Here is a 15,108-nt window from a genome sequence, read left to right as displayed (position 1 = left end):
TCGAAACCTGGTCAGTTTTGACTTAATATTGTTCTAATATAGTTCTGACACGGTCACTGAACCTTAGCAGCTATGTTCAAAGTTTTTTTTTTCAAAAATGTTGATTTTAATCTGTAGACATTCGTTGAGGAACACGCAGTATTATAATTTTTGCATTTATTGATTAATAAGTGTGATATATGTAATCGTCTGCTGAATTTACACCTTTCTAGAAATTGATCATTTTACATCGACGTTAAAAACGTAGACGATTTGCGGTTGACTACTATCCGTTGCCTACGTTTAGATGCCGAGGAAGGAATGTTATCGACTATTTGCCATGACTACACATCCCTGAATTGACTAAAGTACGTCAATGCACACAAGAGGCTGTCACATGCAACGCACGTTTTGAAAATACTCGACGGGATGATGTCACGGAAACGCAAAAATTTTCTATCTGACAAAATAACTATGTCTAGTTTCGTTTTAGTTGAACAGCGTCTGGTCACGTACTTTAAGAACGGAACAATTGAAAAATACTGGCTCACACTGGTTGCACAACCACAAATGAGAAATCTATTTGCGTACTTATTTTGTCTCGGGCATGAATACGTTTGCATCATCATAGGTAAAAAGTATCGAAAACGCTTACAGAACACATATTACAGTGGTAAATACAGGAACAAGGTTAAGGAAGAGCTGTATAAGAAACTGAACAACTGAATGTAAAAATGGGAATTCAGATGGTGTTTTACAGTCATTTGGCTCGCATGAATGAAAACTGGATTTACAACAGAGCTCTCGAAAATGTCAAACTGATAAAATCTCCTTGTGGCAAGTTCCTCTGAAAAATTAAAAAAAGATCTGAAAGAACTGAGCATTGAAGAACATGAAATTGTTAACAGCGATACGTTTCGAAAGAAGACTTTGGATTCCCATCTCTAGAGAAAACAAGAAAACAAAACTGGAGCACAGTGGGCAGAAGTTCGGGAACGAAGCACTATGATCGAATGAAAATTGGAAAAACAGCAAGCGAAATCAGAAGTAGCTATTTTCGTGATTTACAGCAGATCCAAAGAGTATACACTGTTGAGCCCTAATATTATTACAACCTGCTTAGTAGATTGTTTGTACATCCTTGGAACGAAATACATCATTGATTCTGCGTATCACGCATCAAACAGTTTATTGGTAAGTGTGTGTAGGTATGTGGCATTAGATGTCTACGCACGGATCATGCAATTTGCGTATAAAACGGGCCACTGATCTGCGTAATGGTGATGGCTCCCGATAGTAGCCCAGACGGGTTCATTAAGATTTACATGAGCGAATTTGGTCACCGACATGTCAACCTAAGTTCACTGTAATGCTCCTGAAATCAGTGTAGCACGGTTCTGGCTCCGAGACCATGACCATTATACTGCTTAAAGAGGACCTCGCCGTCGGGCAAGATATCAAGCATGAAGGGATGCATGTAGTTCGCAGCTGTCAGCGTGTCTTAGATTACTACCGCAGGTCCCACGCAAGCGCAGGAGAATGTCTCCCGTAGCGTAATACTGCTCTCACAAGCCTGCGTCCGTGGGGCTATGCATGTTTCAATGATGATGATGATAATGACGATATTTGGTTTGTCGGGTGCTCAACTGCGCGGTTATCAGCGCCCGTACAAATTCCCAATCCCTTCGTTGTCCAGTCCCGCCACTTTTCCTAATGACGATGAAATGATGACAACACAAACACCCAGTCCCCGGGCGGAGAAAATTATCCCGACCCGGCCGGGAATCGAACCGGGATCCTGTGATCCAGAGGCAGCGGACACCTATGTTTCGAGCCGTCGTTTACCTCGATGACAGCGTTCGTGGAGACGACCGTCGAGTTAGCGCAGCAAAAATGTGATTCACCCCCGACGAGTTAACACGTTTCCATTGATCGACAGTCGAATTCCGATGGACACGTGCCCATTGAAATCGTAATTGACAAAATCGTCGGCTCAACATGTTAACGATTAGGGGTGGTCTGCTGCGGAGCTCTGTGATCAACACTGTACGATCAACAGTGTGCTCCGACACACTTGTGCGTGCACAAGCATTGTGCTCTTTCGTCATAGATGTCATCGATCACCATCTATCATGCTTTGCAGAGCAGTCAAGCCTCCAAACCCCGCGTTCTGTGGGGAGTCGTGGTCGTCCAATCTTTTAGCGCCAAGTAGTAGTTTCACTGTCCTGCCTCTTTCCGAAGATACTCACCGTAGTACGAGATATTCGTTCGCAGGCTTTGCACAGTAATAATCTGTCATTTGACAAAGCGTTTATCTCAGTGGATTTCCCCAGTTGCAGCCCATATCGTGACCACATACCAACCAAAAGAATCGTAGCTGCAGTTAAAGCACTATTGTGTTTAAACCCTCTTTTAAGGACAGCTGCCTTTCTTGTTTTATGGTGAGGTATATCCTAGAAACCAGGAAATTTATTAAATTACTGTTATTTATGGTGTAAATAATTTTATTGTACCGAATTATTTTTGTGTGGTCCAGAATGAATGTTTTAATCAGTGGATGGCGTCGCGATGGGAAGTGCGTTAGCTCCAGTCGCAGCCAGCCTGTTTATGAAATATGCCTTTGTCATTACTACACATTCGCTGCCTTGTAGTGAAAAGTTGGAGAGTACTCTTGACGTCCGCCGAAAATCAAGTGGTTGTCTCAGGCAAAGTGTTTACCAAATATCCACTTATACCGACTGTTATGTGCACGCTACTAGCTGTCACCACCCAATACAAAAACGATCTGTTCTGAGGATTTCGGTGCATTGTGGAGAAGCTGTTTCAAGCGCTGAAAACATTCCAGTACAACCGAACCACTTACGAAAAGTATTGTACGAAAACGGCTGCAACAATTGTGCTCGTCATTTCACGGAAGACACAAAAGCAGATCCTTCCGGAAGAGGACATGGCAAGCTTATGTTTACGTGACTGCAGAAACTAACCTGACCCTGAGAAGGTGTAAAATCTTTTCAAAATTCAAGCAGACAGCTAATTCCATGACTCGTGAAGTCTATGAATGCTGATGAGAGCCTCAGAAACCTCGGGTTGCAGCTAAGCACAGCTTCGGCATCGACGATCGCAGATTTGAAGTGGGCGCTTAACGAAAGCATTACCTTACACCGAGATGAAAAAAGTCATTGGATGCCTACTAATATCGTGCCGGACATCTTTTTGCCCTGCACAGTGCAGCAACTCGACGTGACATGGACTCAACAAGTATTTGGAACTCCCCTGCAGAAATACTGTGACATGCTGTCCCTTTAGCCATCCATAATTTGGAAAGTGTTTCCCGTGCAGGATTTTGTGCACGAACTGACCTCTCCCGTAAATGTTCGATGGGATTCATGTCGAGCGATTTGGATGGACAATCGCGTACAAATGTGGTCCAGTGACAATTCCATCTTTATGTGGGAACATGAAGTCCACGAATGGCTGAAAATAGTCTCCAAGTAGCCGAACATGACCATTTCCAGTCAATGATCGGTTCAGTTGAACCAGAGGACCCAGCCTATTCTATGTAAACACAGACCACACAATTACGAAGCCACCCTCAACTTGCACAGTGCCTTGTCGACAACCTGGGTCCATGGCTTCATGGGATCTTCCGGCGAATTCGAATCCTACCACCACCTCTTATCAACTGAAATCGAGACTCACCTGACCAGGCCACCGTTTCCCAGTGGTCTAGAGTCGAACCGATACGGTCAGAAGCCCAGGAGAGGTGCTACAGGCGATGTCGTGTTCTTAGCAAAGACATTCCCATTCGTCGTCCGCTGTCGTAAGCCAAATTTCACCACACTGTCCTAACGGATACGTTCGTCGTACGTCCCAGATTGATTTCTCCGGTTATTTCACGCAGTGCTACTTGTCTGTTAGCACTGACAACTTTCCACAATCGCCGCTGCCCCCAGTCGTTAAGTGAAGGCCGTCGGCCACTACGTTGTCCGTGGCGAGCAGTAATGCCTGAAATTTGGTATTCTCAGCACGCTCTTTACACGGCGAATCTCGGAATATTAAATTCCCTAACGACTTCCAAAATCGAATGTCCCACGTGTCTAGTTGCAAGTACCATTCCGCTTTCAAAATCTGTTAATTCCCGTCGGGCGACCATATTCACGTCGGAAGCCTTTTCACATGAATCACTTGAGTACAGGTGACAGCTCCAACAACGAACTGCCCTTTCATTCCTTGTGTATGCGATACTACCGTCATCTATATCGCTATCCCATGACTATCGTCACGTCAGTGTATATGGCGCTGCACTGGGCACCAGTGACGTCACAGCCAGTAACACAGCTATGTAAGGACGAAAACAGCAACCACACGACAGTCACTACTAAGTAATGGCTGAGGAGCACTCATTCGATAGCTCATTATTACAGTTGAGGCGGCTGAAAGATAGAGAAGATATTATTATTCTTGCTATGCTGTATATATAGTAAGACATACTGCAACAATTTAAGGGTGGTGGCGTCGGTCAGAAGCTGGACACCAACACACGGTCTACTTCCCGACAAATTCGTTCCTAATATTTATCACCTCCTCCCGAAAGCATCATTTGGTGTTTTCGTTTCGTGACTGCGCTTACATTCCGGGAGGTTCTAAATCGGTTTAGTGGTCCGAGGTCGTAAGGCGCGCCACAGGATTTACGCGCACAATGTTTGGGGCTAAGCAGCGAAAACAGTGCACCGGCCGAAATATCCTCAATGCCAGTCGTGCGTGCCGCCTGATTTGCGCCTGGCCCGCTGGTAATGGGATCCGCCGGGGCAGGGCCGCCGCGAAGGCCCTCTATTCGTGTCCCTAACAGTCCAAACAAGCGTCTGGCGACGCCCAACAGCGCCCTCGTTAAAATAGAAACGCATCGCGCACCAGTCAGCTGAGCCAAACTGTTTACTCGCACGTATGCAGCACGGTAGCAAGGACGAACGGGCTACGTTACGATGACAAAGAGAACATATCTCCGCCCTGCACAAAGATGAAGTTGGTTTAGGTGAAACTTATCATGTTGCAGTGCTCGTTCACGTTGGACATTAGCGTAATAAGTGTCAAATCGATCTACTTAATACAGTTTCTGAAAGTAGTCCCGTTGGCTACGTTTCGTGCCGTTGTGCCCATTGGTGGAACAGCCCCACGAGACGTCAAGCTAATACCGTGTAATACCACCTCTAGCCTTGATCATGGCCTAAATTCGCATAATGTGAAGCCAATCATGGATGATAAGGTCCCGTACAGCTACCATAGTGATACTCTATGTTTTAACTGCTGTTAGAAGTGGTCCGAAACATATTCTATGAATAAAATGAAACTATATGGTTCCAGAGACATTTTAAAGTCTCCAACACCTGTGCAGACTGGAGCGACGAATGAAAATTTATACCAAGGCCGAGATTCGAATCCGGGTTTCCGATCACTAGGCAGCTGTGGTAAGTACTACGCCACCTTGGCATAATGGCTTTACATAGCTGCACGGTCTACCTTACAACGCCAGCATCCTCAGCGCAAATTACCATTCACACCTCAGCCCACTTGGTATTCCTCCGAAACTCGAATAGCATTGCAGAGGCTCTCCAGCTGTATTGGAAAAATAAATGGTTCAAATGGCTCTAAGCACTATGGGACTTAACATCTGAGGTCATCAGTCCCCTAGACTTAGAACTACTTAAACCTAACTAACCCAAGGGTATCACACACATCCATGCCCGAGGCAGGATTCGAACCAGCGACCGTAGCAGCCGCGTGGTTCCGGACTGGAGCGCCTACAACCGCTCGGCCACAGCGGCCGGCTTGGAATAACACCTTAGCATCGAACAAAACACTGTGTAAGTGGTTTAATCAAATGAAACTATGTTGTTCCAGTGAGAACATAGATGTTTGAGACATGAAAAGGGCTCATCTAAAGTATCTATGTCTTGGTAAGATCCCCAGTTTCGTTCGAAGCTGAGATGCTATTACAATATAGCTGGAGAGACTTTGCAATGTTGTAAGAGTTTCGGAAGAACAGTAAACGGGTTCAGGCGTGAATGGGAATTTGGTTTAGTGAGGCGTGCTAGGGTAGTCCGCTCAGTTGTGTAAAACCATTATGCCAGAGTCGCGTAGTGGTTGACGCGCCTGCCTAGAGAGCTGGAGATTCGAGTTAGAATCCCGGTCATGGTACAAATTTTCATTCTTCGCTTCAGTCTGCACATGTATAACATTATCTGTGAGTTGGTCGGGTGATTTAGCGGGGCACTCGAGGTACCACAGGGTGCCTGAAGGTACGTTATACCATGGCACCAGCAGCCCTGCAAACATGGTTCCTGTCATTTTGAAGAGCAGGAGTGGTCACTGCATGAAGATGTGGAAGAAATAATTACGCTTAGGCACTTTGAATGTTGAGATAAATGTCCTGGTTCATGTTCGCGATTACCTGAATGAGTGGGCTCATGTCGTAGTACGGAAAACATCACCATGACATCATAAAACAAACTTTGCGTTGAACTGCGCCGTCCAGACACTCAAGGTTAAACGCCTCACTCGGCTGTCGCTGTAAAATCGCGACTTTTTAGACCACAATACACGCTTACAGCCCGTAACAACAGACAGGAGTCATACTGACTGCGCATTGTTAGACACTCGGCAATTTACCATTATACTATTTCCGTTAACCGGACCGTATTATCAGTACTTCCAAACTAAGCTTTCCTCAGTCGGAAAGTGCATCGTCGAGATCAAGCATCTGTTTTTTAGTGAATTATTTGTTGCTGAATTTAGTGAAGTACTTTACGGATTGACTTCACATCTGCGATTGCGTAAGAAAAAATTGGTAAGCGTCATGCCTTAATTTATGTACTTGGGAAAAGATTTTAATTATTTAAATGCTACAAACGCTGTTTAAACCTTTAAATCTCGTATTCGCCAGGAAGCGAGAACATCAGACTACTTCACATGACATATCTGACGGTATAGTAAGAAAGAATGTTTATTACTTTCTGAGGGATGAATAAATCAGTACATTAAACTCCTTTATGAAAATTGTATAATTTTATAACTCAACAAGGAATTTCTGTTTTACAAGTACTTATTATTAAATAAGATTTTGATTTACTTGATGTGGTAATTTCCTTCCTTAATTCTTCTAGCCTCCCCTAAATTTAAATAAAGTAAAGAAAAGTTATGATAATAAAGAGTAAAAGATAAAGGGAATGTACGGAGTCAATTTGACTCCATGTCTATGGTTGTGTAACGCGAATTCACATCTGTATTTATCGACTAGTCAGCTATGTCCGTTTTCTGTGTCATTTCGTCAATTGAAGAAGTGTAACTTTATTTGCCGCTGTGGGCAGACTCCAAGTTTGTAGTGTTTGGCTCTAACTTCGCAATGCTCGCTCAGAAACTGGTTGAGATGGACCTGCATTTATTAACAGCAGCAGTTCCTGGTTGGGTTTGAAACCAATTGTCACTGACAAGGTATGAGACTTTCCGGTCCCTATCAGTTACAGTGTTTTTACGACCATCGTTCCTAAGCCGAGTTACATGGTGCATAATACCTTAAACATTGCCTTTTACGAGAATTTTTACGTAATTGTTCTGCCGCCTGGCTGTGAACATACTAAACACGGTTAAACCTTACGCGTATACAGTTTTTAAGGAGAGCAGAAAATTCTATGATAATGTCTGTGTTGTTGAACGGCACAGTAGAGATTGTAGCATGTATGCAAGCTCCTGACTTCTGTTGGTCTTATGGTGAACCAGCTTTATGAGTGCAGTACCCCCTACACTCTACACACTAACATTCGCTAAAAGCTAACTCACCGTTATTCACTTCCATAAGAGCCCGAAAGCATAAATTTTCATTGCTGTAGGAACACTCACTGGCTAGCCTGACGCCCATTCCCTCATAAAAGCTAGAAGCTCTTGAACAAACATCCCTCCATAACCTCACGTTCCACGGTTACAGCATTCCAGTTAGTAAAATGGGCGCTGAGAATTTCAGGACCTTGAAGAGTTACCGACGTCACTACCAGACCAAAAGTTGATGTTCGTAATTACAGTGTGCACTTCAGAAATTTTACACAGATGAAGTTTTCAACAGGCTGACATGAACTGCTGTTTAAAGTGACGTATTGTTTCATAAAAATCATAACACAAAGCTGAATCTGGTTCTTTTATTGTGCTGCCGGTTTCGGTTACAAACCACCATCTGGTACCTATATCATCGAAATTGGAGGAGGACTCGCAAAGATAGCTAAAATCCAAAAAACGAAGTGTGAATGAGAGGAGCATTACACTATGGAACTTACGAAAATGGAAATATAGGAAAGCAGCTACTGACACCTACGTTGACAAAAATATTCTTCATTGGAGTCATGAGATGCCACCATTTTCTTCAGTCCACATCGAGAGAGACCATAGTTCGTCATTTCCTCACAATTTATAGACGCCTTGCAAAATGCAGTGCTCAAATATTTAGATAGTAGTCAAATATCAACCTTGAAACCAAAGACTTAACTAAATGAGTAGTCAAACTTTAAACGCATTTAACACACTGCTAGACTTCATGCCTAAATTGAACAGACGGTTTTATTTGAACCTCAAGCCACAGAGTGAGCTTCATGAAAATGATGATAACGAGGACTATCAAGTATTGGGGTCAATCATATTAGTGTGCATGGTGCATTTAGTATATGTTCTGATTCTAGTTTCATATTAATTACAAACTACACAGCACCCAAAAAGACACTATTTCATAGCCCATCTACGAAAATGTTGTGGATTAACATGAATAATAATAATCATAAACATTAACCCAAATTTCATGAAACAAAAGGGGCACATGATTTTTTATGGGAAATAAATGTTGAGGCTTGGTTAAAACAAGTCAGACCTATGAGACTGCTAGTTTGTTTTTCACAAACATCTATTTTTCTCAAAACTTTGTTCCTGTGCTTTAGCTTCTTATGGTCCTTTGTCAGTGCCTTATTCATTTTCTGTCGATACGGAGTATCTATAACACAGACTGCTTGTAAACGTCCTCGTTTAGAATTTCTGTTTGCTATTCGGACTCAAGCTATGGTTATTCATTGTCTTTGCTTCCGCGGTCATTTTAGTTCTTTCATGCGCATCGGGCTGTGAGAATTTTCTGTGACTGAGTAATCTACGTTCTGTTCCACTTCGCGTTAATTCCAAATTTCGTTTTTCTGTTTTTGCATAGTTGACATAGTTTTCCTGTAACAGACATGGTTAAGTGTATTTCTTCGGCTGTAGTAAAATTTGCAGTAACGTCAACCTTACACGAAACAAACGTCTTTACTGCTCCCAACTTGTCGACTAGACTAAACAAAGAAGATAAGCAATCTTTTTTAACAACAGTTGCAGCAACTGTAAGCGGTTAAACTACGCAGGTTGCATCTTGACCAAAATGTCAGCGTACGGTGTGAATATTTCCTTTCATCGCACTCCTTAAACTATTTAATTATAAAAATTAAAATTGTAGCCTATTATTTGCATCTAAACCGTGTTAAAACAACGCTCCAAATAAAATTCATATTTTTCAAGTCTGAGCGCATTTGTTTCTATCCAGTATCCATTCCAAAACGCATACCTAGGTAAAAGTGTCAAAATCCTTACGCTATATTATTAAAGTGTAGAGACTATCACTACATTTCCTTAAACGCCATACCTGTTATTGCTACACTTGTTCAGTAGTGCTTCTGCAAACTTCAGCAATCATCGATTTGGATGGTCGCCAGTCTCTTGTCTAATTTATTCCCCTTGCGCTTCCCAGACGGAGTTTCATCACGAGGCAGTTATTTTAGCGTCGGCTGTTAGCGGGAACGCCTGCTGTAGCTCTCGTTAATGTGTGCCGATGTTACTACACTGTAGGTCTAATCAGAGACACAAAAAGAAAAACTTGGAAAGGCTACAAAAGCAAGAGTAAGTCAGCCTGGAAGGAGATCGGATAAAAAAAAAAAAAAAAAAAAAAAAAAAAACTGCCACGTGTCATATTGTGGGAAAGCGGACTAACGGCAGCGAGAGCTTTGCGTTAGTAGTGTTAAACTTCACTGGCAGAAGCTAAACGAACTTTTGGGAAAACAGATAGAGGTCTCATGTGTGTTTAAAAAAATGGTTCAAATGGCTCTGATCACTATGGGTTCAAATGGTTCAAATGGCTCTGAGCACTATAGGACTTAACTGCTGAGGTCATCAGTCCCCTAGAACTTAGAACTACTTAAACCTAACTAACCTAAGGACATCACACACATCCATGCCCGAGGCAGGATTCGAACCTCCGACCGTAGGAGTCGCGCGGTTCCGGACTGAAGCGCTCATGTATGTTTAGATTACGTAACTGGGCGGCAACGCTCGTTAGACGTGACACATCTGTATACAAATGTTGGTTTTTTGTTCTGTGTAGCTCTCTACTTGGAGTCCACCATCACCGTAGTAATTCACAGAAATATCGTTGTTTACTTACTTGCACATTTTATAGTATTACACAGTCACAATTTCTTTTCAGTGTGTTCAACAAGGACAAAAGCTGAAGTAATGATTGAAATTTGTGCCACGCCTAGAACTTGAGCCCGCATCGCTTATTGGGCAGATGTACGATCCACTGCACAACACTGGCATTGAGGCTAGCACACCTGCATGGACATACCCTCCCTAACGCAAACTTCAATTCACAACTCAGCCCATCTTGATTTTCCCCTTCTCAAATCGTTAGTATAGCCGAGGCTCTCCGATATTGGAACGCACCCCAGCTTCGAAGGTAATACTGAAATCCTAACCGTACGTCAGGTGTAGGTGATCTATTCATTACTTCAGCTTCATTCCTGACCAAAGATGAAGTTTAGACTCAATATCTCTTCAGGAAAATGTAATTATATTTCTGTGTGTATCTGTTAGTTATACTGAGCTTCTTTATGGGACTGGGTGGGACTTCAACCCGTCCACGCATTCGTGCCTGGAAACCAGACGATAGCGAATGAAAGTAAATAATATAGTATCATCTTTCTCTTTCACCACCTGCACTGACGATCTATTTATACATTCGTTACAAACAATGCCGATGCATGCTTATAACCACAGTCGTAAGCGCCTATGGGGCCAAACTGTTGAGGTCATCGGTCCCTAAGCATACGCACCACTTAATCTAACAAACTGACTTACGCTAAGTACAACACACCCATGCCCGAGGGAGGACTCGAACCTCCGACGGCGGGAGCCGCGCGAAGCGTGTGCCCGTCAGTATCTACATCTACTACTACTACTACTACTACTACTAGTACTGTAGGCCATATAGAACCAGTGTTGTTGATAAGAGAAAGAGCCTATATTACAGGAAGTGAATTTCTTCGACTAGCATACGAGTATTGCGTTAACAGGGAAACAGTTTAAGGTAAGACGGCAGAAAGAATAGTAATTTAGTGTAGCGCTTACAACTGGGTTCTTGTTTAGTGCAGAATCATGTTCTGTTTCACAATACTCAAACCCTCCACCAAGCTCGGAAACTGATAGAAAAATTTGTCTCCGCGCCTTAACTTCGCGTACAGGTCGAGAGGAACGCTCTCTGGCGATCATTTCTGTGTCGTTTTCTGTCTACGCCGCCACTGGACGTCACTGTAGAGAGGCATGAATTATGCTACACGACATTTCTTCATAATCGACGACTAAAATGCATACGAAACTAGGTATACCGTAAAAATATTATTTTTTTCACGGCTCTTGGAAAACTGAATACATGGACTTACACACTAGTGCAATCGCCGTACTTTCATGAAGCAGAAGAAATCTTTAGGTACTCGTAAATATGCGTTTTTGAGTCATGAGCGGAATGGATGTGGTTCTTCACAGAAAACGGAATTCTTTAAATCTCTCGTTTCGTTATTTCTCTAAAAGCAAAGGCACAACAAGTAGATGACAGGTCAATGTATTTTCTGCAACATGTGCTGCTGAATACAATTTATTTTCGTAAACCTTGAAGATGTTAGCCTCGCAATATGTAAATTCCCTTGTTCCTCAACAATAGCAAAGAGAAAATATTACGCTTGAATCAGACCTACCCCCGAAACACGGCGCAGGTGTGCCGGAACTTTTGACTAAGAAGCATTTTAACCAAGAAACAATCCTTTCTTCGTTTACAGGAAGAAAACAATGGCCTTTTGTGTATGGCGCAAGCAAATTAATCAATTTTAAACCTCTACAAGACGCAGGAGGTGTTGGCTGAACAGGAGGGAACAGTATACGTCAGGGATTTAACGAGTTAGCGGGCGAAATAAACAACTTGTTTTATACCGCTTGCCCTCGTCTAACTATTCCTGGAGGTTTCTGCTTTAAATTCCTCGAGGTCTTTCGAAAGCAGTCGTCAATCGGATTAAGAATCTTTAAACAAATTTTACGGCGTTATCCCGAAATCGCTACATCAAAGTGGTGAAGGAGCTGATTCTTCCTCGGGTGGCAGTGGGTTCAAACTCCATTCCACAGTTTACTACAGTTATTTGCCGCGAGTGCCACGATTGTTCCTTGAACTAGACAACGATGTACTAATTTCCATATCATCCCAGCTGTTCTGGTGGCACTGTCTTCGGTATCTACTGGAACCTAAATCGTTAAAAAAATTATGCAAAGAGTTTATCATGGCATGACTCATTCCGAAATGCTAGATATAGTGTGTAGGACGGAAAACTGTAATATCAGCGTATTTTATTCCGAAGCAACTAGACCACTTCCATCAAGTATAAGTAAAGAAAGACAGTCACTGTACTACACGGAAATATAATGAAGTAGCAACAGTGAAAATATGTTTCTTCGCATACCATTGTTGTACAATGATCTGTAAAGATGACGAATGTTATTCACAGGTATACGTGTATTGCATGCTAAATAACTACAACGATTAACTTCATAACCGTTACATCCAGTGCGTGAGACGCATAATATTAGGTCTACAAAGAAACAGGAGGACAATTATTGAACTACAGTAAACGAAATAAAATCGTCATAACTTCTGAACGGTTTGAGTTAGGACGTCCAAACTGCACGGTTGGCCACGGGGCATGATGGGAATTAGTATGTACATGATGGTTTGGTTTAGCGAAGGAGTCCACTTTCATTTGGATGTGTTCGTCAACAAGCAAAATTGGCGCATTTGGAGGACTGAGAATCCCCTTTTCGCGATCCAGAAGTCTGCTCACCCTCAACGGGTGACTGTGTGGTGTGCAATGTCCACTAACGGAATAATCGGTGCGATACTCCTTGATGGCACGGTGACTACTGAACGGTACGTGAAGGTCTTGGAAGATTATTTCATCCCCGTTATCTAAAGTGCCCCTGATATCGACAAGATGTGGTTCATACAAGACTGAGCTCGATCCCATCGAAGCAGGAGACTGATGTTCTGGAGGAGCACTTTGAGGATCGCATTCTGTCTCTGTGGTACCCAGAGATCACTGGTATTGGTCTCCACTGGCCACCATATTCTCCGTAAAGACAAGGTGTAAAGCAGTAACTCTAAAACCATTGCTGAGCTGAAAACAGCCATTAAGGAGATTATCGATAGCGTCGATATTCCGACACTTCGGCGGGTCATGCAGAATTTCGCTATTCGTCTGCGCCACATCATCGTCAACAATGGCAGGCATATAGAACAAGTCATACACTAAATGCGAATATCTGTAGTGACGTCTACATGTTGAAGAAAGTGTGTGCACACCGTAGTTTCTACAGTTCAGTGATTGTCACCCTGTATTAGAGGCTGTTCAAGTTCATGAACGTTACTGTACTGCCAACCTAGCACGTACGAGACAAAAACGACTGCCCCTCCGAATCAGATAATCAGGTGAGAAGTGTATCAAAAACCACGTCACAAAGAAAGACGCCTTCAGCAGGCTTATTAAGCATAGAAAATCACAATTCACCCTACACGAATGCAATCTATTCTCAACATATGGTCCATTCTTCTTCCCTATTGCCCGCATCTCGTGGTCGTGCGGTAGCGTTCTCGCTTCCCACGCCCGGGTTCCCGGGTTCGATTCCCGGCGGGGTCAGGGATTTTCTCTGCCTCGTGATGGCTGGGTGTTGTGTGCTGTCCTTAAGTTAGTTAGGTTTAAGTAGTTCTAAGTTCTAGGGGACTGATGACCATAGATGTTAAGTCCCATAGTGCTCAGAGCCATTTGAACCATTTCTTCCCTATTACATTACGCTGGATTGTTGTAGATTTGCTGTTTAATTCCACTAATTATCTGGTAAAATAAGATTATTGACTGAAACAAAACCAGAATTTTTTGCAGAAGCGAAACTGAGGAGCAAACACTTACTCGCCATCGCCAACTCAACACGTGGTAGAGAACTTTTTGGCAACAGCCAAAGTAGACTTCACTCAATGACTCGTCTCATACCTGAAACATAAAAATAATTTTCACATGAAACAACAACCCTGTTCTCGCTGAACAAATTTAAAAAAATAGAGAAAACTGCATTTGTTTAGTGTATTTCGTTAACCTTGCAAGATTATAGTGATGGAATGTTCTCTCATATCTAACCAGGTACTCTTCAATAATTATGTTAAGGTGAAATATGCCATTATATATTGGTTAAAATCAATGATGAGGGGTAATGAGACTAAAACGTAATCAGGAGACATTACTGTAGATAAATGAAGGACTATATTTGTCATATTGACAGTAAAAATGTATAGGTGATTTGGAGGTAAGATTACGGTTTTAACGTACAGTCGACGACGACACAAATAGACGAAGCATAATCTCGATCTCATAAGGACGGGGCAAAACATAGGCCGTATTATTTTCGAAGGAAATATCACATACATAGTTTTAGGACTGTGGGAAACTGCACGATTATTCTCCCAAATGCGATTCTCTTGCTTTGACCAACGCGTCTCCCGGTTCAGCCAGGTTTAAGAGTAATAATAGGGCGAAAAGTACTGCACATACGAGGCACAGCTGCCCGAATGAGAGGAGGTGGTCAACCACAATCAACTACAGCAGTAGATGACAGCTACATCGCGTAGCAGGCAAAAACGTACTCACATCAAACAACTGATGGAATTGCAACCACATTTGACAGGACTGCATGGACGCAATCTCACAG

Source organism: Schistocerca americana, chromosome 2, assembly GCF_021461395.2.
Source record: "Schistocerca americana isolate TAMUIC-IGC-003095 chromosome 2, iqSchAmer2.1, whole genome shotgun sequence".
NCBI lineage: Eukaryota > Metazoa > Arthropoda > Insecta > Orthoptera > Acrididae > Schistocerca > Schistocerca americana.
Note: the sequence above shows the minus strand (reverse complement) of the source record.